The sequence below is a fragment of the Toxorhynchites rutilus genome, chromosome 2, assembly GCF_029784135.1.
Source record: "Toxorhynchites rutilus septentrionalis strain SRP chromosome 2, ASM2978413v1, whole genome shotgun sequence".
Taxonomy (NCBI): domain Eukaryota; kingdom Metazoa; phylum Arthropoda; class Insecta; order Diptera; family Culicidae; genus Toxorhynchites; species Toxorhynchites rutilus.
In genome coordinates, this window is record NC_073745.1 from 339,335,901 (window position 1) to 339,353,928 (window position 18,028).

The following is an 18,028-nucleotide window of genomic DNA, read 5'->3' on the forward strand; positions in this document are numbered from 1 at the left end:
GTGAGGAACGGACACCAAATCATTTTAATTTATATAGATCAAGTTTATAAATACATAGTTACCTTCACTTGATTTGTTTGAAACTCTTTGTTGAAAAAAAAAACAATATTGATTTGAAGTTCATTGTGAAAACATGAACATAACCGTTATTGAATATAAAAACATTTTTCATTTGAAATTCATTTTGAATTATTTTTAAGCAATTGTTTATTTTTATTCCTCGTCCTGGATTTCGGTTCTGAGGATTCCGACGCTTTGCCTTGGAGCGCTGTTGTGAGGTTCGAAGAGACAGACGGTGGTTCCACATTAAGCTAGAAGCCCAATCTCTTCTTGCTAGTTTTGCATCTTTGTTAAATTCGTGCTGGAGGTTGTTGGCTTCCAAAAAATCGAACGCCATGCGCTTTAAATCTTTAAGAGTGATACCATAGAAAACTTTGTCCAGTGGCCTACCGATCCACAGACTGCTCACTCGTAAATACCTATCTGAACCGCCCTAGGTGCTCGCTGACACATTCCAGCAGAAGTGGAAATGTCAATAAAAGAAGATTCAAATCATAAATCAATTTCTGATATGAGCCTCTTCCTCAGAGCTTATTCAGAAATACCGAGGTCTGCCGCAATCTGACACTTCGAGACTCCCTCCCGAAGCCTCTGTCGGGCCATTTGAGCATTTCTGGAGTGCATTTCTTCAAATCGTTTTTCTTCTTGTGGGTCCCGTTAAAAAATTTGTTGAAAACATTTCATAATTTTTTTTCAGAGCAAAACGCTAGTGCGAGCTTTTACCCCACAGCCACTACGCACCTTTGCCCCACAAGCAATTTTTGAACTAATCGAATTTTCAAAAAAAGCTCTTGAACTTTTTCACAAAAACGAATACGCACTATCATCTACTATAGAATGAAGGTTTCCTTGACAGTGTAGTTTCGAACTTTTCAGTTATTTTAGGTAAGTATATCGTCATCTACAAAACTGGAAAAATTAGATCAAAACATCGCAAAACTCTTTCTACCTCATAACTTTTTGCCACTTTTATGAAATGTATCTTTTTTTATATGTGTCAGCTGCTGGTGTAATAATGTATCAAACGACTACACTTTTGTCGAAATTTTATGCTCGTTTGCTTCAAAATGGGCAATGCGCACCTTTGTCCCGCATTACTCTATACGCAATATACGAAATAAGGATTTCAAACCGTTTTAAGAAAAATGAATCTAATTGTTGAAATTTTTTTTTTTTGAATTTTTGTTCACTGTTTTGTATGAATATCCCATCAATTGATATGAATACAATCTGTATTCATCGCTCTATCGCATGAATCTCTAAAAACTTATATTTTTTAAACTTGACTATTTTTAAAAAATTGGTAAACGTAATAAAAAACGTTTTAAACCGCATTTTGTTTTTCAAACGGCCGCCAATTTGTCAAAAAAAAATGTTTTTGACTTGTCCGAGGTTTATGCGTTAGCGGCATTTCTACTGATTTACAATCTGTTCAATTTTTATATGTTGCGGTTAGATCAAACTGTTGTGTTACTGTTGTTTTAGATCCAAAAGATTCCAAATCTCCACCAAACTTAAGATCGTAACATGTTCCTTTGAAACGGATAAAAATTTCTCTCGTTCCACGTAGGCTAAATTTAATCGTTGGATGTTGACAAAATGATTTATCGATAACCCAATAAAATGAGGAAATATAATAAGAGCCACGAAGAGCTACCAAGATCAAGATGATTAAGATTGGTCAACATTTCACTTTGTAAAATCACCGTTGAATACAACATGTAGTTATATTTAAGCCACTCTATCGACCGCATCCTTCAGATTATACATTTTTTTATGCTAACGATATCTTTATTACTGTTTTATTCCTTATCACAAAATATTAGTACCGTATTTTTTTACTTCTTCTTCTTTCTTTGTTTTTTAAGAGGCTTTAAAAACGTACCCTCGTTATAGCGTACCCTCGATATAACGTCATTCGATATAACGTACATTTTACCTCGATATAATAACGTACACATGTTCAAAGTGTAAAAAATATATTCCGAAATAGGTACTGAGAGTTTCATGTCAATCTCACCGTTTCAACAAAGGTCACTTAGTGGCCTGTACTTTTAACCAATCTCTAGATACAACTGGTTTTATGATTCCGGATTCTGAATGAAACAAGTAGTATGAAGGGAAACATCGTGAGGTTGGCTTCATCTTTTAGTTAAACTTTTTCATCATTATGTATTTACCTTACCCAAACAACAACACAAAAAAGTAATATAAGCTGTGTTCCTGGGTTCATTATTTTGCTTCGATATAACGTACAATTCGATACAACGTACAATTCGATACAACGTACAATTTTGATACAGCGGTTATAGCGATCTTGCCACTTTTCGATACCATTTTTATAGTACTCTTTCGGTTCTTTCTTGGTCTTAAATTTCATGCCAGCGAGTATTCTCTTCAGGTCTGCGAAAAGAAAATAGTCGCTGGGAGCCAGATCTGGAGAATACGGTGGATGCGGAAGCAATTAGAAGCCCAATTCATGCAATTTTGCCATCGTTTTCATTGATTTTTGATTTTTCCATTTTTTTTCTCAAAAACAAAAGTTGCTCTACTCTGAATGCTGTAACTCACGAACAAATCGACCGATTGCTGTCAAATTTTGACACGTATCCATTGAAAGATGATGCTTTGTGATAGTCAAGAAGATTTTTGCAAGAGGCGCCATCTAGACGTCAACCTTATGAACTTTTCAGTCGAACTGTTACATCTGCAGACTTTACTGAAAAACAACTTCGCACTTAGGGGGTTGAGAATAGTTCAGAATACAGATACAATCTACAATAGATATAATATAATCAGCTAAATTCAACAAACCGGCAGCTAAGCCGAAACCTGATCTTCTTCTTCTTGGATGGCACTAATGTTTCCAGTGGAACTTTCGCCTTCTCAACTTAGTACAGCGTGGGCCATTTAAAGTGGAAGGATTTGTTTTTGCAATAGCAAAGTAAAGAAGTGGAATTTTAATTTTTTTTTAAATTCATTTATTTTGGTCCAAGGAGATTTGTTCTAACTACTTTTTGATTATGATATCTCGTAAATGACCGCCTCTGGCCTTGACCGCAAAATGTGCCCTTTTTTCGGCATTTTCCATCACTTTGCCCAATGTTTCGGCCGATATGGCAGCAATTTCTTGTCGGATATTGTCTTTCAGCGCAGCAAGGGTCCTTGGTTTACCAGTGTATACCTTGGATTTTAAATATCCCCATAAAAAAAAAGTCAGGAGGCGTCAAATCAGGTGATCTCGGTGGCCAGTCATAATCGCCGTTTTTCGATATTAATCTTCCGGGGAACATTTTGCGCAATAATTTGGTCGTGGCAGCCGCTGTATGGCATGTAGCGCCGTCCTGTTGGAACCAGTAATTGTCCAATTCATTTTCACGAACAAATGGCAATAAAAAATCGGTCCGATAACGCTCCCCATTCACTGGCTCGAACGGCATCAATATTCTCGTCGAAACGTCTTGGTCGTTGTCTGGACAGATGACTGGCATTACCAACACTACCAGACGATATAAATTTGGCATATAATCGACGTATAGTGTTGTCTCCAGGCGATGTTTTAACCACGCACGTTTAGTTAACACAATTGAGAAGTTATTTTGAATGTACAGCTGAACAATTTCAGCGCGTTGTTTAGGTGTGTATTGTTCCATGGTTAAAATTGTACTGAAATGACGCTTCCAACGCGGTATGACATTTGTTATTCTGACATCTCTGTCAAAAGTTATGGGGTTGCCAGATGCTTCCACTTTAAATGGCCCACCCTGTATTACTTGCGTCATATTTATTAGTGGTACTTAGTTGTGATTTCTATGCAGGATAACACGCCTTGAATGTATTCTGTAGTGGCAAGCTCTAGAATACGGGTGACCACAGTGCAATTCGGGAGAATTTTTTTGACGAAAAATCCCCCCCCCCCAGAACGGGAATCGAACCCGAACCCCCGGCATGATAATGTGGGAAGCTAACCACTCGGCCACGGGAGCACCCCAAGCCGAAACCTGATCCCATTACTAAATTCCGTAGGCAAAAGGATCCAAAACTGATATCGAAGCCCAAGTCGCCTGAGGGTCAAAGTAATCGAGATAAGCTTAAATATTTCCTAACGGACACTAATGGATCTTTAGTATATTATTTCTTAACGTTATATAAAAACTCAATGAAATATTAGATTCACCAGGGAAACCTTAGATTCTAGTACGGTGTTACTCCCCGCCAACGGTCCGTCAAAACGATCGATTCAAAGAGCATAGAGTACTTCTCGAATGTTTCTGTTACGCATCTAGAATTGGTTTGAATGTTTTCAGGAAAGATAAATCTTCAGATAAACAATTAAACTAAGTGTGATTTGCAATTCTCAAAAATTACTACGACATCTTATTTTATCGTTCATTAAATTCAGTGGATTATTCCAAAAGTGGACAACTTAGAAGACGATACAACTAGATTGAATGAAATAATATTTTATTTGTCATTGATAAATTCCCGATACAGTTTTTGAGAGAATGTATGATTATAAGTCTGAGAGTCGCTTATTTCCCATATTTCCCGGAGTCTGGAGATCCACTTGTACGAGTCATTTTAGACCCATGAACCCTAATATTGAACTGATGAAAAAATAGTTTACAAAACAGTTACCAAGGTACTTGATAGAAAGAAATTTGTGAGCGAACGTGAGTTTGAATCGCGGCAAAGGATCCGATAGCACACGTCTCTATTCCTAGATCACCTGCTGAAAAAAATCACGATTTTTTATAAGCATTTGTTTCTTACATTTTTGAATACGTGAATACGTATATTCGAAAATACCATCGAAATAATACTTCCACAAAATGATTGGACAGTTGTGGCCACAACCATGGCCACACTGCCTGTTCTGTTTCCCCTCGGCTCGATCTAAATCACTCCACACAGCTGGAAAAAAAAACGCACACCAATTCTGATACTCGCCAAGTTCTCCCCGTCAACTCACGCACCCGATGTGCCGAAATGTTCTGAATAAGTAACCCATCGATTCCGGTGGCATGTTTCCTTCCCCTTTCTTTCACCCCGGACCACCCCACAGGGAAGTTCTCCTGCCCCCTTCCGGTATCACTGACAACACCCAACATCTAGCGCACGTGGCAGCGATACCGTGGGGCTTCCCGCGGATCGCTTATCCGTAACGGCTCATCAAAAACCCTATCGACGCAACCGGTTCCCATCCGACCTCTACCGACCCCACTCCCGCCCAAGGAACCGACTGTTACACCACCCAGGTGGCGCAGTCTGTTGACATAATGATGATGTGGAAGGTATTTTATCTGCAATTTGCGCTCGGCGGGGGATAAAATTCAGCGCCCCAAAATGATGGAAAAATGAAGAAGAAAATCAACAATAATTTATAATCGATCCCACGTTCGACTGTTTAACACTGCGTTCGATTTAACGAACGCGGCGGAAGGACACATTCATCCCGCCATGGGTATTCGGATTGATGCAGGTTTATTTGTGAAAATAAAACCCAGCGCTCGCCACGTATTCATTTCACCAAAAGGACATAATTAACGCACACCTTGTTTGAAATCGTATCAGCCATAATAATGCAACGCGTACGAGATCAATTATGACAATTTTTTTTTCGCCCAATTCAAAAGCTGTAATGCTTTAATTGACGCTCAAAAAGCGACAAAAAATAATAATTATCTCCGCTCATTTGCATGAGCCGCTGGCGCTGTCGACGGGGCGGATGCCAATTCAGCTGCGAAAAAAAAAGTTTGGGAAAAATATCAAACATTAAATGACAGCATGCAACAGCTGCATAAAAAAATCAGCCTCAATCGAGCGATTTCGGTAAATATGAATCAATGCGTTGGCTTTTGTTTTTGGTTCTTTTTCGAGGGCGCTATCCATCCATCCCGGGAGCAGATGGATTGCGCCCTCAGAGCCTAATGTTTCAGGTGTAGTTATGTTTATATACATTAATATAACTTTTGAAATATTTATAAAAATATTATCTACAATATAACAGAGCATAATGGAAACGAAAATTCAACATTTAACTAAGTGGTTTTTTGTTGTTTCCCCAATCAGACTGAGCCATTGTTCGTGGAAAAAGTGCTGCGTTTGGTCCACACTTTTTTTTTCATCCTACGCGCTTTGGCGCCCAGTTTACAGACTAAATTTGTTTTGTTTGTTTGATGGAGCATGAATACACACAGGTTGCCATGTGAGCAGTCGGACAGCCCTTCCCCAATCAACAGAGCACGCAACAAACTATTGGAACAAAACAAGTGGTTTGTTTTTTTCGTGGAAAAGGGTTGATGATGGTATTTACTCAGGTTCTCAATTGATTGCCTTTTCAGTTGAAAACTGTGCGATTTATATTCAGCGGAAACATGGCCAGATTTGTTGTACAGTATAAACGCTTTGAAGTTTTATACCTCATTTTTATTCACGAAAATTCATCAACTTCGTTAACTTCATGCACATCAATATTCATCATTCGTCAATTTTAGTTCATTTTCAGTTCATTATTGGTTCATTCTTGGCTCATATTAAGTTCATTTTCAGTTCATTGTTAGTTCATTTTTAGTTCATTTATAGTTCAGTTTTAGTTTATTTTTAGTTCATTTCTGATTCATTTTTAAATGATTTTTAGTACATTTTTAGTTCATTTTTAGTTCATTTTGTCATTTTGTCATTTTATCATTCTGTCTTTTTGCTTGTCGAAAGGAAATTTCAATATTTCAATTTCAAAAACCAGAACAAAGTTCATTTTCTCCACTGGCATTTTTAGTTGATTTTGACGTAGGACTACGTCTTTCATTTCTATACTGGGGTGTCAGTTCAAAGTTTCGAAAATGAAAGCGTTACGCCGAAGAACCAGGTTTTGAGCGTTAATATCTCCTAAAAAACTGAACGAAATGGTATGATAAACACTTTATTCGAAAGATAAAATGTCTACGCGTTATATGCTTGTTACTTTCTGATCCAAAAACTTATTTCAATGGGCCTAAAATTGCTTTCAAAACAGGCTATTGAAATCACACCAATCGGTATATAAGCAAGTGCCGCTCGGCTCTCAGTTATGATTGCGCAACGTGTACTTTTGTACTCGGTTGCATTTTTGCAAACCGGAATGTATTTTCCCAATACAAATTCCGAAACCAAGAAGTTAGGATAATCGGCATTGCAAATACATTCAAGTCGGCTATACTTTTATACCCCCATGCATTTTTACACTCCGGAATTCGTTTTGCTAACACGGTCTTCAAAAGCGGGTACAAAGGCAACACTTCAGCTCGATTATACAAGACTGCATTGGAAGATATCTATTCATGTCGTCAGCTCACTGAACTTCTACGCATACCGCAAAAGGCAAAATGTTGATAACTATTTGCTACGATAACTACCCATAATGCATGAATTGGCTTAAATTAGCATTTGTTTGCAATTGAATTCGTAAATAGTTTTATTCATTAACTAGTTTAATCAATACACACAAAAGAGCGGCGATATCGTACCCAATGAGGAACATCCGAGGTGAGAGTATTACTTATTGAAGAAATACAATTGATTACTAAGCCAACGGCAGTCCTACGTCAACCTTGCGGTTATATCATAGGTATAACCCATCCATAGTTTTCAGATCATTTTGTCATTTTGTCATTTTGTCATTTTGTCATTTTGTCATTTTGTCATTTTGTCATTTTGTCATTTTGTCATTTTGTCATTTTGTCATTTTGTCATTTTGTCATTTTGTCATTTTGTCATTTTGTCATTTTGTCATTTTGTCATTTTGTCATTTTGTCATTTTGTCATTTTGTCATTTTGTCATTTTGTCATTTTGTCATTTTGTCATTTTGTCATTTTGTCATTTTGTCATTTTGTCATTTTGTCATTTTGTCATTTTGTCATTTTGTCATTTTGTCATTTTGTCATTTTGTCATTTTGTCATTTTGTCATTTTGTCATTTTGTCATTTTGTCATTTTGTCATTTTGTCATTTTGTCATTTTGTCATTTTGTCATTTTGTCATTTTGTCATTTTGTCATTTTGTCATTTTGTCATTTTGTCATTTTGTCATTTTGTCATTTTGTCATTTTGTCATTTTGTCATTTTGTCATTTTGTCATTTTGTCATTTTGTCATTTTGTCATTTTGTCATTTTGTCATTTTGTCATTTTGTCATTTTGTCATTTTGTCATTTTGTCATTTTGTCATTTTGTCATTTTGTCATTTTGTCATTTTGTCATTTTGTCATTTTGTCATTTTGTCATTTTGTCATTTTGTCATTTTGTCATTTTGTCATTTTGTCATTTTGTCATTTTGTCATTTTGTCATTTTGTCATTTTGTCATTTTGTCATTTTGTCATTTTGTCATTTTGTCATTTTGTCATTTTGTCATTTTGTCATTTTGTCATTTTGTCATTTTGTCATTTTGTCATTTTGTCATTTTGTCATTTTGTCATTTTGTCATTTTGTCATTTTGTCATTTTGTCATTTTGTCATTTTGTCATTTTGTCATTTTGTCATTTTGTCATTTTGTCATTTTGTCATTTTGTCATTTTGTCATTTTGTCATTTTGTCATTTTGTCATTTTGTCATTTTGTCATTTTGTCATTTTGTCATTTTGTCATTTTGTCATTTTGTCATTTTGTCATTTTGTCATTTTGTCATTTTGTCATTTTGTCATTTTGTCATTTTGTCATTTTGTCATTTTGTCATTTTGTCATTTTGTCATTTTGTCATTTTGTCATTTTGTCATTTTGTCATTTTGTCATTTTGTCATTTTGTCATTTTGTCATTTTGTCATTTTGTCATTTTGTCATTTTGTCATTTTGTCATTTTGTCATTTTGTCATTTTGTCATTTTGTCATTTTGTCATTTTGTCATTTTGTCATTTTGTCATTTTGTCATTTTGTCATTTTGTCATTTTGTCATTTTGTCATTTTGTCATTTTGTCATTTTGTCATTTTGTCATTTTGTCATTTTGTCATTTTGTCATTTTGTCATTTTGTCATTTCGTCATTTTGTCATTTTGTCATTTTGTCATTTTGTCATTTTGTCATTTTGTCATTTTGTCATTTTGTCATTTTGTCATTTTGTCATTTTGTCATTTTGTCATTTTGTCATTTTGTCATTTTGTCATTTTGTCATTTTGTCATTTTGTCATTTTGTCATTTTGTCATTTTGTCATTTTGTCATTTTGTCATTTTGTCATTTTGTCATTTTGTCATTTTGTCATTTTGTCATTTTGTCATTTTGTCATTTTGTCATTTTGTCATTTTGTCATTTTGTCATTTTGTCATTTTGTCATTTTGTCATTTTGTCATTTTGTCATTTTGTCATTTTGTCATTTTGTCATTTTGTCATTTTGTCATTTTGTCATTTTGTCATTTTGTCATTTTGTCATTTTGTCATTTTGTCATTTTGTCATTTTGTCATTTTGTCATTCTGTCTTTTTGCTTGTCGAAAGAAAAATTTCAATATTTCAATTTCAAAAACCAAAACAAAGTTCATTTTCTCCACTGGCTAATATCTTAGCATTCATTGCACTGTTACTCTAGGCTGATGGTCAACTATCTACTACATAATACAGATGTAATTTGCCATTGAATCGATGAGAAAGGTGGAAGCTAGCCTAATCCAGCCGTTCAATATTGTCTAAAACCACAACCCGGCCAATATCGGCAGCGGTTTGCGAAAACAACATCGACAACGCAAACCGAATTTCCAAAACAATGCAGAGAACTGGTTTCGACATAGAACACAAAAACAGCGACAAACCAGAAAACCGCTAACGATTTGCTGTAATTGTGAGTATTCATCTGTGGCAAAAAGAAAAGGGCGAATAATCCCAGCGTTTTGTGCTTATAAACTAGTGCACAATTCATCCCAATTTATTGTGTTGATCAGAACGGTTGCGTCGATGTAATTATAACTCTGACCGGTAGTGGGGAAATATCGATGTTCAAATTAAAACGTTTTGTTCACACAAAGTTTACATTGATGTATATCACAGAAAAAAAAACTATGAATCCACACAATCGAATCTATAGCCCTCACTGTCCCGATTTGATGGCGAAATTAAGCCTCCGTTTTCAAATCGCCCAGATTGATTTACACTGCTAAAATCGAGCCACCGCGATCTGACAATGAATGGTGATAGCAACCAAAAAAAAAAACCAAAAAGCGATGCATAAATGTATACCGAGTATAAATAAAACCATCCGAGTGGATGGTTTTTTTTTTCCTGAAGCATGGCTTAATACGGCTATTTTATTTTTTCTCGTTGCCTGAGTTTCGCGGCACAATTGCAGAAAATTTACATGTTAATAGCCGTGAAGTGTAATCGAAACATAGCCCCGTTTGTCATCGCGTCGGGCAGAGCAGCATATTTAAAGTACGATAATTAATGGAACCGACGACGGAGGGGATGGGAACAGGCTGGGTTGGGTAACAAATGGACTGCGAAAGAATCACACCTTGTTCAACTGTTTTGAGTGGAAAATTTATTCTTTGATGGCGGTGGAAGCTCATGCGGAAAAAAGAGGATTCGCGATAGTTGGGATCCAGTTTGCCAACTAGTTATACTGCGCAATGAAAGCTATTGCTTTCATATGAAAATCAAAGCAATAATAACCCACCATGCATTGGTTTAGAATTTGCTCCGTAAATATTATATTTTTAGAATTATTGTTCACCATTAAACAATTCCCAAAATATTGATAGGGCTTTGATTTACTTGGATTGAATGCAGTCAATCCTATTCTGTACATCATTGATTTTATGGCAAAAATGAAACCCTAGTGCGAAAAGAACCTAAGAACAGAAAACTTCAATGAACCCCTCGTTTGTTGTCTTTTTTACATTTCGGTGGCAATGTGTCGTTGGTAAATTCATCGAGGTCCTCCACGTATGAAATCGTTAATACGAAGTGAGTTACATTGGAAAAGAACTTGGGTGGAAAGAAAAAACAGTTTACAAACCCCTAGATAGCAGAAAAGTTAGGATGAAGCTGAGCCGAGTCAGTAGCTAATAGACCCTGAAATGGTCGTCTGCGGTGAGCTGGAGGGAAAATCGTTCAAGAAATAAAAAATCGTCGAATGTAAGGAGAACCTGCCTATTTCTGAAAGAACCATTCGATCTAGACTAGCTACCTATTTACAGCAGCAAATTCACGAAAAAAGTACGTTCATTGGCAAAACAAACAAAGCGCTTGACATTCGCCTGGAAATACTTCAACAATCCCATGTTCTAAGAGTCGATGAGTCCGCATTTCAGTTATTGCACAAAAAAAAACCACGTGAAATAGTATGGAAAAGAAGAAGAAGAACTTGAAGAAAAGACACATACAAGCTACTATAAAGCACAGAGATGGCAATGTGGGTCTTGAAAAGTACAATTCATCGCTCCGAAGAATTGTACTGGGAAACGACATTACCTTCCAACGGTACAACGATCTAAGCATTTGTTGCTAGCCTATTCTGTTCTCAGCTTCGAACGGAAAACAAAGGGACATGGACAAATTCTCGGAGTTCTTATCCGAAACGAATTGGAGGACTTGTAGTAATGGTTGAAATACAAGGACCTCCATACATTTCCGTACTTGACCACATACTATTAGGGGTTACCGTTGAGTTTCATCGATTTTACAACAGACGGCGTAACTTGATTATTATTCCAGTGAATCAAATTTCCAGACATTCGTTGGAAAGCGCATCTTTTTCGGTATATATCAAAAAGTAAACAACATAGTTTTTTGCCACTTCGAATATGTCGAATTTCTTAGCAACGAGAGTGTTTTTGCGGGGAGTGTTACTTCATGACTTCAATATGAAGAAAAAAGCTGCGGAAAGTCATCACATTTTGGTGGAAATTTATGGTGACCATGCTTCCCCTCGACCTCCTCGACCGACAACAATTGATGCGTTAGAGCCGTGCACTGAAGGAAAAACGGCCACAATACGAGCAAAGACGCGATAAAACTATTTTGCAGCACGACAATGCTCGACCGCATGCCGCGAAAGCGGTCAAAACATACTTGGAAACGCTATAATGGGAGGTCCTATCCCACCCGCTGTATTCTCCAGACAGTATTCTCGATTACTACCTTTTTCGATCGATGCAATATGGCCTGGTTGACCAGCACTTCTCCAATTTCGATGAAGTTAAAAATTGGATCGATTCGTGGTTAGCCGACAAACCGGCCAATAATTTCCGCAAAGGGATACGGGAATTGCCAGAAAAATGGAAACAAGTTGTTACTAGCGATGAGCAAAACTTTGAATATTAAATTTGTAACGACGAAGAGACTTACCGGTACTCCTATTAATAACGATTCCTAGGCAGGGTTGCCAACTATAACTTTCAAAAATCACGAAGAATGAAAATAAAAATTAAGAAGAAATCAGGATAGTTCATATTGGGTTGTCCAGAAAGCTCGTGTTGATTTTTTGGAAAACAAAAGCATCATTTCTTAAGGCAGACATATATTTACTTAGTCTTATATGCACAGTTTTGTTCTACAATTATGCGTCATCCTCCCAGAACATCTTTGCTTTCTCACCGAAAACTGTTGAAGGTATTTTTATACCGTCCGCAACGTCGATGTTTTTTCCGTTGAGAAAACTTTGCAGGGACCTGAACCTGTGATAATCTGATGGTGAAATACCCGATTTGTTTGGCCTTCCTGGCCCTCCTGGCTAGGACCTCCTAGCCTGACTTCAAATTAATTTTTCGTGTTGTCAAAGAGACAAGATGTGTAGCATTGCCCTCATGAGACACAGCGCCTATCACATTGGCTAATTCTATTTTTCCTGCATTGCATATTAAGGTAAATGATCTTGGTTTGTCCAGTAGAAAATATGATCATGGTTTGTCCACTTTTTTGAATGCTCTAGTTCATCGCACCTGTGTCAAATCAGGTATTCGAATGTTTCAAAACATATAAATAAAATAATTATTTCTATGATTTACAGTAGTTTTATAGAATATTTTTATGGATTCACATGTTTTAAAGGATTATAAAATCCTCCTATTGGTGTTAATACGCCCCTCATTTGAGCTAACTTTTATTCAATCACCAGATTTTTTTGGCACTTGTTCAGACCTTTTCTGGATTATAACACTTACAATTATTGTAAACATCATGTTTGCACACCATTTGAATCAGATTTACAAAGCTAATCCATGAATTTAGATCACATCAATTCTGATCATGAGTTGTTTGATTCACTGATGTTTTTTTTTTACATGGTCTCGGAACCAAGGGCACTATATTTTCTTATATTTTTTTTCTTGAAAGCTGAAGATTCCCCCTTTTTCCCCTTCTTCCCGAAAATGCTTTTTCTCAAAAACTCATAACTATTGATCTGTTTGACCTATTCAGAAGAACAACATATCAATTTTAAGCCAACGAGTATTTCATGAAAAATTATGACATTCGCAAAAGAAATTGGGTTTCAAATGTTCATATTTCCTGTCCATTAAGCTACCGCAACCAAAATATTATTCTAAAGTCAAACGTTGAAAAATGAATGGAATGTCGAAATCAAGCTTACTTTCTTCTGTTTGTGTGAATCAGTTCACTGATGGATACAATATTTCAGTGAAGCACCTTCATTTGATGTCTTTGGATGACTTGTTAACAATTATATGAGTTATTCAAATAATTGTTTTGAGGAATTGAAACAAAAAAGTTTTTGAGAAAATCAATTTGAATTTTCAGAACATATATTTATTAAATTGTTTGATACTTTTCAATGAAAACATGAACAATTTCATACATTTTATACTTTGTTCAAAATTTTGTAGGTCTGTACTGCCGTTCTACGCATAGTTGTCAAAAAAAACATGTAGTTAATTCCCAACTTTTAAAAAAATAACATCAAGCTCAATTGTCCCATGTTGATATTCTATTCATATCTGTCCAACCATGTATTTTTTGTAGATCCATATCGAATAAGTCGGTTCAAGTACGAGAATTTCATGTCACACTTTCAGCAGGTCTAATGCACTCTTTTCTGGTTTTGAAGAACGAACCAATTCCCAAAGAAATAAAAAAAAAGTTTAACAGAATACGTGTACACCTTGTTAGCGAACGCCTAATAACAATGAGATTTATATTCTGCGAAGGTGTTGCAGATCATTCATTTTTTCATAAGACGATGTTTCTATGCATAATCTTTCGGAAAAACACAAAAAAAATATTGTTTGTTCCCAGTATATAAAAAAACAACATCAAGTTCAATTGTCCCATGTTGATATTCTAGGCATAACAGTCCCACCATGAATTTTTAAACCCGTAATCAAACTTGATTGATTCAGTGAAGGGATATCATCACATTTCATTAAACAATAGTATAGTGCTTATAAAAAAAACCCGGTGTATTGCTAAATTGAAATGCTTAAAGCTTTTAGTACACAAATATGCGAGAAAACTTTGTTTTTTTCTCAGTTGCTGATTTTGGAACATGGAACAACTATGCGTAGAACGGCAGTGTAGTTTTTGAGGTGAAATTTTTCGAGAAAGAATGAGAAAACCTCCAAATTTCAAAAAAATTCTGACTCAAAAACTCTAAGACCTGCAAAATTTTGGTCAGAGAATGAAATTTATGAAATTGTTCGAGTTATAATTAAAAAAATTCAAACTATTTATTAAAAATGTTGTTGAAAAAAAAGTTATTTTAAAAATTAAAATTCTTTTAAAAATTTTAAAAAATATATGTTTAAAAAAGTTCTCTTTGGAAAATTACTACTAATGTTTTAGACTATCATTTTTGTGTGTCGCGATTGATTCTGCAAACTTTTTCCTACATTTGTCTCTTAGAACAAAATTTTGTAGGTCTTGAAATTTTTGTAAAAAAAAGTTGCTCAATGGCTCAATGTCAATGTATTTACACTCAAAACGTTTCACTGTAATATGAGATGGTGATGCTAACTCTTAAGAAATTCTATAAAAATATTTGTCTCTAAAGCGAGTCTCTACTGTATCTTCACGCTTTTTATCAGAAATTGAGAAATTGGATAATTTGTTACTTTGACGGAAAATTTCAAAAAAGTGCCAAAAACAGGATTTTTATAGTGTTTTTACAAAATCCACTGTAGTTCTGCAAATATCGCAGTCAATTTTAATGTTTGCAGGCATTTTTTAGCCTAGTGTATTCCCTAAACATTCGTGAACGTTTCATATTGATACGTTCAGCCGTTTTTCTAGCCTATTTTTAAAGTTTGGAGTAAATTAGAGGAGCATTGATTCACAAATCCAATCAGAAGTACAAAATCCTAGGCGACTCTCAAAATGAACCATTCGTAACTTTCGTTTTCATGCGTTCGTAGGTACAAATATTGTAAAGAGTGATGATAATCACACATATTCATACGCATTTACACACATACACGCACTCTACACCCACAAACTCATAAATACGAAAGTAACGAATCGTTCGTTCAGAGAGTCGCGTAGGATTTTGTACTTCTGATACTATTGCGATTAAATGCTCCTCTAATTTACTACAAACTTTGAAAAATCGGCTAGAAAAAACGGCTGAACGTATCAATATGAAACGTTCTCGGATGTTTAGGGAATACACTAGGCTAAAAAATTGCCTGCAAACATTAGAACTAACTGCGATATTTGCAGAACCACAGTGGATTTTGTAAAACACTATAAAAATCCTGTTTTTGGCACTTTTTTGAAATCGATGCAAAAAATTTAAATATTTTTTTTTCGTCGAAGTAATAAATTATCCTTGTGCAGAATTTATTGGAGTTTTCAGAACTGCCTTTCGATTTGCAGTGCAATGGTTATTTATTGAATTATTCATCATCAAAGACGAAGGGGTTGTTATTCATTCAAACTGAAATGTCTCTGTGTGGGAAGGTCCAACAGGAACGTTCTTGGAACCAAATAAAAGCTGATGGATAAAGTTAATTGGATTTGCTATTGAGTTGGTTGGCAAAAAATTGGTTTGGTCCAGAATATTCTTGAAAAAATAAAGAAAAAACGATTTTTCATTTCTTCCCGATATTGTTGCCCACTACACCAACATTTACCAAGAAAAAAATAAGTACGAATGATATTCTGATACCTGAAAGTTGTTGCTTAAAAATGATGCGCCTCCCATCGACATGCGTTGATCTTTCATGAAGATACAGCATGTCAAAAATCACTTAAAATATCCGACTTCGCGCTCTATTCCTCTAATTGTTTTGTCGAGTGTATTTACGATCCACTCAGAGGGCAGTCAGTTCAGGCTTCAGGCTAGGGAAGGAGTCTTCGAAGCCAAATGATTGCGTTGTCGTTTACTAGCCGAGCGATTCTGAATTCATTCTCGGAACTCACCCTTTGATAATATTGAATAGTTCGAAGTGTTATTTACATTCTAGCGATATGGCACATACTGATTTTAGAGGGAACTTATGGACATCATTAAGTTTTATCAGTAACATGAATAGATTCACTAATTGGTCCGACTGTATTTAATACTAGTTACGCTATCATTGAAGACTTTCTCAAAAAATTTTTAAACCCTCAATAATTGAAATACATTCAGGACGCCATCCATATTTCTCACACTGTATACAACAGCGGACTGCGAATTTATGGCCTATTAAAATACATTGTTCTGAGCCGCGAGATTGTCAACCATTTCTAGGCATTAAATGACTCCCGTAACGCGTCGGCAAGGATTTGCACATCCATTCAACTACTACTCTGCACGGGCGGAAGCCTGGCGAGAGTTATACGGCACGGTACGCATCCTGACATAATAACCGATAGCGAATTTATCCATCCATAACTAATGCTCCTCGTCTGACACACCGCGAAACGTCGCCCCCGCATCAACGCGACGCAAAGACGCTAATAATAATGGAAAATCGATCGAAGCCAGTGCAGCAGAAGAAGACATTGTGTTGTGCTGTGTATCATTTGAGCATGCTCTTGTCGTCTCTCTGTACACGAAAGCGCAATTTTGTCAAAGCTAATCACACGCTTCTCCAAAACTGCTGTGTTATAAGCACTCGACGATGACGACGACGACGACGAAGAAGAGTGGCACGATAGCCCATAGCACTTCCCTCAACGGCAACAGAATCCACCAATCTAATCTCAGAATCGGGCGCAATATTCCTCATCTCCCCTTATCTTCCGTCCGGAGCCCTGGCGAAAATTAACCAACAGATGAGATGAGTACCCCTCGCCGTAGGGCTGAACGTGAGCCATCTTGTTGTAACAATTGAGGCAAAGTGGAGATATTAACAGGTAATCTTATTTTCATATTTTCAATTTACACTCAGTGCTGAACCAGAGAGAGGAGGCTTCAAAAATTCACAAGTTAAATAAATCGAGCGAGCACTCGAAGCTACAGTCATGTTCCACGAGGGCACCAGCCAACACCGCATGGCCCCTCACACGTGTTGATGGCACTTTATTCCGCTCATTTGCTGAATTCTGAAGTAAGCCGTCTCTGCTCGGAGTCCATTGCTGTCGGGCTGTTGTCGAACTTGGTTTCAAAAGTCGTGACCGTCATCGGTGTTCTCACGCTGTGATGGTTGTTAGCGACTGCCATTTCCCCCCGGAAGGACTAAGCCGAGTGGGTGCTTGAGGCCGTGTTCATCGTAAATGTCTCCATCGGTGGCCAGGATGGAGTGAACATATTTTGTTGTACATCTTTTATTGTCGTTTGCTGCTTCCGGTCGTTTCTTGAGACGAACTCAGTTTGGGGCTTGAAAATATTGAATTGGAAGTTAGAGTAACAGAGACGCTAATAAGTCAATGTTTAGGTCAAAGCCCCTCAGAACTTTCTTACGAATATCCAAGAAATTCTCACCAAAGAAGCACTGAGGAGCTCCAAACATCGCAAAAGTGAGTAATTCATCAACGAGTGGATAACTTTTGGAAAACTCCATTGATTGCATTACTTCGTTGAGAGTTTTCCCGAAGCATTATTTATTTTCCTCCCATTATCAAGTCACTTATTC

The 18,028-nt window shown here is 36.3% G+C and overlaps 1 protein-coding gene across 1 annotated transcript in view; it reads right to left on the bottom strand.

The window, feature by feature from the left end:
- Window positions 1–18,028, bottom strand: part of LOC129768425 (sodium-coupled monocarboxylate transporter 1) — a 199,954-nt gene that overhangs the window by 26,090 nt on the left and 155,836 nt on the right. The window lies entirely within an intron of this gene.